The sequence below is a fragment of the Taeniopygia guttata genome, chromosome 4 (genome assembly GCF_048771995.1).
Source record: "Taeniopygia guttata chromosome 4, bTaeGut7.mat, whole genome shotgun sequence".
In the NCBI taxonomy this organism is placed as follows: Eukaryota; Metazoa; Chordata; class Aves; order Passeriformes; family Estrildidae; genus Taeniopygia; species Taeniopygia guttata.
Genome location: NC_133028.1, coordinates 18284126 through 18290125, shown reverse-complemented (window position 1 = coordinate 18290125; position 6000 = coordinate 18284126).

Below are 6000 nucleotides of genomic sequence, written 5' to 3'. Positions count from 1 at the left end.
GTATTTTGGGTCTGCTCTATATTTAACAGCACTTCTTTTCAAGATGCACTGGCACCAGCACACAGGTCGATTGTAATCCAAAATCAGACTTGAAGAACATTGTTAGCTTCAATCATGAGTTCAATACTGGATCAACAGTGGTCAGCAGCTCTGGAAAATATCCTCCTGGAATAAATAATTCATAAAGCTTGTGGTATTTGGGGCCCCATATACAAAAAGTACAAGATTATTTTTATCAGTCACAGGAGGGACTGATAGTTTACACTCACTGTACAAAACAGGTGAAAGGGATGCAAGTGCTTCACCAACTGGCCTGCCAAAGATTTCGGTTTTACCTCTATAGAACTGACTAATTTTGGACTAGTCACCATCATAGGTAATATTATTTTCATGTACATGCTGTGTTTCTGCTCACACTGCTACATTTTACTTTACATCTGCATTTCAGGGATGTTGTAGAGCTCAAGAACTTAAATATTAGCAGCTACATATTCTAAGGAAGCATCAGGAACTGAGGATGCATTATGCATCTTACTCTCTTCAGCCTCCTTTGGAGAATGATTGTCCTCCACCTCTTCCTCTGGGACCACTTAAAGAAGATGAATCAACTCATAACTTGACACACCTAATTATTATATGCTGGTAATATTCAAGAATGTTGCCAGATAAAGAAGAGGGTGTAGCCTTCATTCAAATATGCTTTCCTGATCTCAAATCAAAGGCCTTCCTTTAAGTAGTCATCTAATTAATTTAGGTCCAAATGAGCCTTCAGAGGAAAAACCAAATCCAGATGAGACATCATAAATGTGCAATTAAAAATTGTTCACTAATCTTATAATTATTAGCTATTTTCAAAGCAAGCCTTATAACAAGGCTGAGATCCCCTGTTGTTTATATCAGGAAAGAAAGAAAAAGATTCTCTAATTGTCTTTGTTTGAAATTAATTTATAATGAACTTAACTAAATTAATAAACACAGTAACCTAAAGGGTTTAGAAAGCAATTAAGAGGTATTTTTAAATTATTTAAAACAGCCAAAGTTATTACACTTATGGGTAGTCAAATTCTTTGCTTTGAAACAGTTCTAGCAACTGTCCTGTATTTCCTGGTTTCCTGATTTTTGAAAGGCTGCTCATATTTTTAATTTAGAAACTTCTAACAGAGGGAATCATTAATCATGATACTTCAGCAGAGATTTGTATTGCATGGGTTTCAGTATTAAGTTAAATATTCAGCTCTATTCTGGTACCAAGTGATGTGTGTTTAACTAATATTTAGGCTTTTATGCAAGATTCTCCTTCTCTTTGATCCAAACTCTCTCTCAGTACACACTGCCCACTAAATCTTGGCAGAAAAGATGGCAGAATGAGTACAGCACTATTTTCTCAATCTTTCTTTTTTGGAGGCAGCAAAGAGATGCAGCTGAGGGGTGCTTTTTTCTTCCAGCTACAGCAACAAAAGGTGAATGAGATGAGAAGAAAGCATGAGCTGCAGCATAGTAGGATTTCTGCAACAGGAAAACTGGCTTGTTTCTCTTCCTTTGCACCTGTCTAGTGCTGATCTCCAAGGCAGCGCTGCTTACACAGACTATAGAAATACAGCAAAGACTGAAAAGAAGATTGGCCGTCATGCCATGGCTTAGAAGGTAAATCCCTTTGCAAGTGAAAGAAAGGAAAGAAGTATGGTCTGTGTTCCCATCTCTGCTGTCATTTCTGGACCCCCACAGTCCACCATCTGGGCTAGCACACAGCACATTACTTCAAGTTCTTTCAGGCTTCTTCTGAAAAGCACCATGAGACAGAAACACAAATTTAGGAAACCTGATGCTAATGAAGCATTCACAACGATTCTGCTATTTCACCCGAATCCTTATAGCAGTAAACTCATTCTCCCCTCTTGATCCAGGTTATTCAGACAAGCCTCACTTTCAAGTAAGGGTTACTATTTCGTGGAGTGACAGGTTATAATGTTCTCAGGTCATTAGCCAGAAGCAGGTCACTAACCTTTTTCAAAGCAAAAGCTAAATGGGTTAAAAGAGAGAAGCAATATTTTGGGGCTTTTCAACCAACCTGTTGCTGCAACAAACTTTCGAAGACTGAAGAAGCACCTCTGTTTCTTAACGCAACTCTGGGGTTTTTTCCAGCTAAATCTGTTGATCTGATAAAATATAATGATCTCTTTCTAGAAATATTGCTTTTCGGACCACTAATATATCAAAACTATCCACCACAACAAATTAACAAGTTTGATACTAAGAAATTATTTCAGGTTGAACTCTGAGGGAGCATTAAACCTGTATTTCTCTAGTGCCAATAATACGCCATGCCATTTCAGACTGCACAAAGACAGTACAAACTTTAACAGGCCAGATTAAGTTCTTAGTGAGAAAAGTACATTTCCCCAGAGCACTTTGAGGATGAACCCTAAATGGTCAAAGCAGGGGGCAAGATTCCTGACACTGGCTGACCTGCACAGCCTTGTATTACCCAAGGTGATGACAGGACAATAGAGAAAGTGTAACGGAGGCCTCCAGCAGGTCATTAAGCAGAAGACATTGGCATTTGAAGTGTGCACCTGATATAAAGAAAAAACATTACTTGAAGGCTCCAGGAATAAGTGTTTACTTAAGACAAACAGGAATTCAATAGCAGCATTTACAGTTGGAGAACAATGAAACCTGTAAATATTTTCCACTCATTTAATTTAAAAACAAATCCACTTAATCTGCATTCTCATTTTCTGCATTTGCTCTCTGTTCTCACTATTGAAAACAATTTAAATAGGTGGAATATTCTTAGAAACTGACTTTGAAGCAATTACTATGAAGAGATCACTTCATATGTAGAGTAGGATATACGCAAACTGAAAGCAGGCTGAACAGGCATAATGTAAACAAACAAAGGGTAAAAAAAAAAAAAAAGGAAAAGCCATTCTGTGTAGTCAAAATGTATAAGTAATAAGACTAATGGGTAAAGCTGCCTTCTTAAAGGTCCATATTCACTTCAGTCACATCGTCCACCAGCTTCTAGTCTCCCCAGAAAGTACAGAAAACCCACAGAGAATTTCTGAAATCAGACTTCACAACATAATTCCTCTTCTCCCCACCTCTCCTGTTAAAAAATACATAGTGGAGCTCTGGCTTCTTCTTAAACAACTTAGTTACTCAAAGAGAAAAATGCTTCTGTCTTTCTTCTCCAGTTGGGTTCTAACACTTAACCATCTCAGATCTAACCACTCCTAGCTGGTTCTAATGACTGGTGGACCAGTCAAGAAGGCATGGTAATAGTCCTCCAGTGACACATCACAAATGTGGAAATGGGAAAGCATAGGTTTAATCAGAAATCTTAAGTCATAGATATTATTTTAATCCAAAACAGAAAAGACATAAAGGAAAGAGAACAGCATCAAAAACCGTCCATGATTTCAGTCCCCTGGTACAGAGTTAAAGTTTGGCTTTGAGAAAGCAGTGAATAGGCCAGCCACCTGGACCTTTAAAATAATTACAATGCTTTATGCACCAAAACGTGCAAATTATCCAGCAGTCAGGAAGTAGTCACCAAACTTCTGAGGCTGTCTGCCCACACACCCCCTTTTTTTCCCCTATAGGTACTTTGTCAATTTCTGCTTGTTTTCGGGACCTGAGGTAGCTGCTGCTCCAATGGGGCTGTCAAGTATCCAAGAACCCTTGACAAATGGCCACACTGTGTTTACAGGCCAACCTTACAACGTGTGCACAGCCACTGCAAGCAAGTTGAGGGCCAGCAATTTTTTTATCCAGAATCAGTAAACATAAACATCAAGCCTCTCACCAATCTGCTGTGAGGATGCATCAGGTCCGTATTTCAGATTTGCCCATAAGAGCAGCATACTCCAGATGCTTCAGTCCCATTCTCAGGAAACTTTCCGTGACTGAAGCCCAGGTTTTCTTAGGGTACCTTCCTGGTGTGCAGAACCTCTCACAGTCACATGAACCATCCAGTTATTCCTGGATGGTTTTTTTCTGCACATATTCCCACTGTGCTCATCATAATTATATTTAAAAGGAAGGTTCAGGTTGCTCTTTCACAAAAACAATTCTACTTGATAGAAAGATACGAAGACATGACACTACATGAGTTGCTGTGAGCTGAGGCAGGGCGTGGACACAGCCAGCATTTCACAGAAGCTGCCCTTGAAGGTGCCCTCCTCACATGGTGCTGTGGTACTCTCAGTGCAGGGGGCTGCTGCACATCCTGTGGGAAGTACAGCAGCTTATTTTTATAAATCCAAACAACTTCCACCACTATGCCATATCTTGTTGGTGGGTCCATGTTGTTTCCATCCATCCAAACTTTTAAAGGAACTTAGGACCCTAGTTTAACTGATAACCATTTAATAGATTGACACAAGGCAATATTATGTCAAGTCACTGCTTATATCACAAGGATGACTGTCTAGATTTTCTTTTTTAATTAAGTGATACAGTACAGGACCTTTAAAGCACAGCTCCATCTGCCTATGTGAAACTTTTGAGCTATGCTAAGAACAGATGGCCTTATTAGCATGTAGAAATAGTATTAGGCAGGTACTGGAGTGACCAACAAGGTGTGCTTTATTTTAATTCACTTTTCAGACAGATAAAAAACTTCAGGTACATTTTTTTAAAAAGGCATTACATACTTGGCACTGCATTAGTAATACCAGCATTTGCCTACAACAGTTTGAAAATAAGCTTTTCATTATGTCCAGACATGATTTACAGATAGAGTCCTTCAAATAGGAACCCTGTGCTAATTTTAAGACAAATAATTTCTTATGCCCATATCTGATTTACAGTTAGTTTTGTTCAAATAAAAATGTATGACGCAGATTTCCATTTGCATTCTCCCAGGTACTTCTATTTTTAGATGCAGGTCAGCTTTATACTCCTTTAACGTGCCTACAGCTCCAGTACAGCAAATGATGCCCCTTAGCAAGTTTATCTAACATTCTTTTAGATAAAAAAAACCTGTAAAATTGCTGACACAATTGTATCAACATTGATAAGAACAGCAAAGTGTTTGGACCTCCTACTTGATGGAAATCTGCTAAAGGAAATTACTAGGGCTTTTTTTCCCTTTCTTTTTTTTTTTTTTTTTTTTTTTTTATTGTAATTTTTTTATATGGAAAAAAAGACCAGAAAAGAGAAGTAGGTCTCTGAATACTGGAACCACATTGCTCTGACACAAAATGTCTTCTTCCATCTGTCAAGCTGGGGCTGCTCCAGAAGTCTTCACTGGCTCGCACTGCCAAGGCACAAGATCTCATCTCATCAGCTTCACCCAACTTTGTCTCCACCTGTCTCTCCCATTTCCTCTCACACTCACCTCCCAATCTCCACACTCTGCCCAAATTACTGATGACTGGCCCTTTTGGATTTTTTATCCACTCCCAAATGTGAACTTTCTTACATCCCACCCACGCTAAGACAAACAACCTCTTGGCCAAGTATTTCCCCTTCATCGAGGGCACTCAGAAAAGATCTGCTCTGAAAAACACTTCACTGTTAAAAATTATGGGAATATGTAGAAAACAGAAAGTGGTAGGTACGTTACTTTGTGTCTGATCTTTTGTCTGACACGTGTCTGGCTACATACAGACAATACAGATAAATACTTTAGCTTTAGCTAAAGGAAAAGCAAAAACTATTTCAGTACATTCTTTTCCCCAAGTAATAAGACTGGAGTTTGTTTTTCAACAGAAGTGAAAACTTAGTACATATTTGATACATACGTGTTTCTTTTTTCTTCCCTTCCCTATCAAAATATCAAGTCAAACAGAAATTCCTTGATTAGAAAAACAGGGTTTTTTCTATTTATCTTGTCTTTGTGATGGTCTGTAGTTTATACTTAATGAAAACATGACAATTTCAAATTCATGGATACATAATGAGAGGAATGTGCATTTACTATTCTTCTTGAAACTAAAAAAACTTATAATCCAAAGTTTGGAAACCCGGACAAAAAGGACTTAATTTACTCAT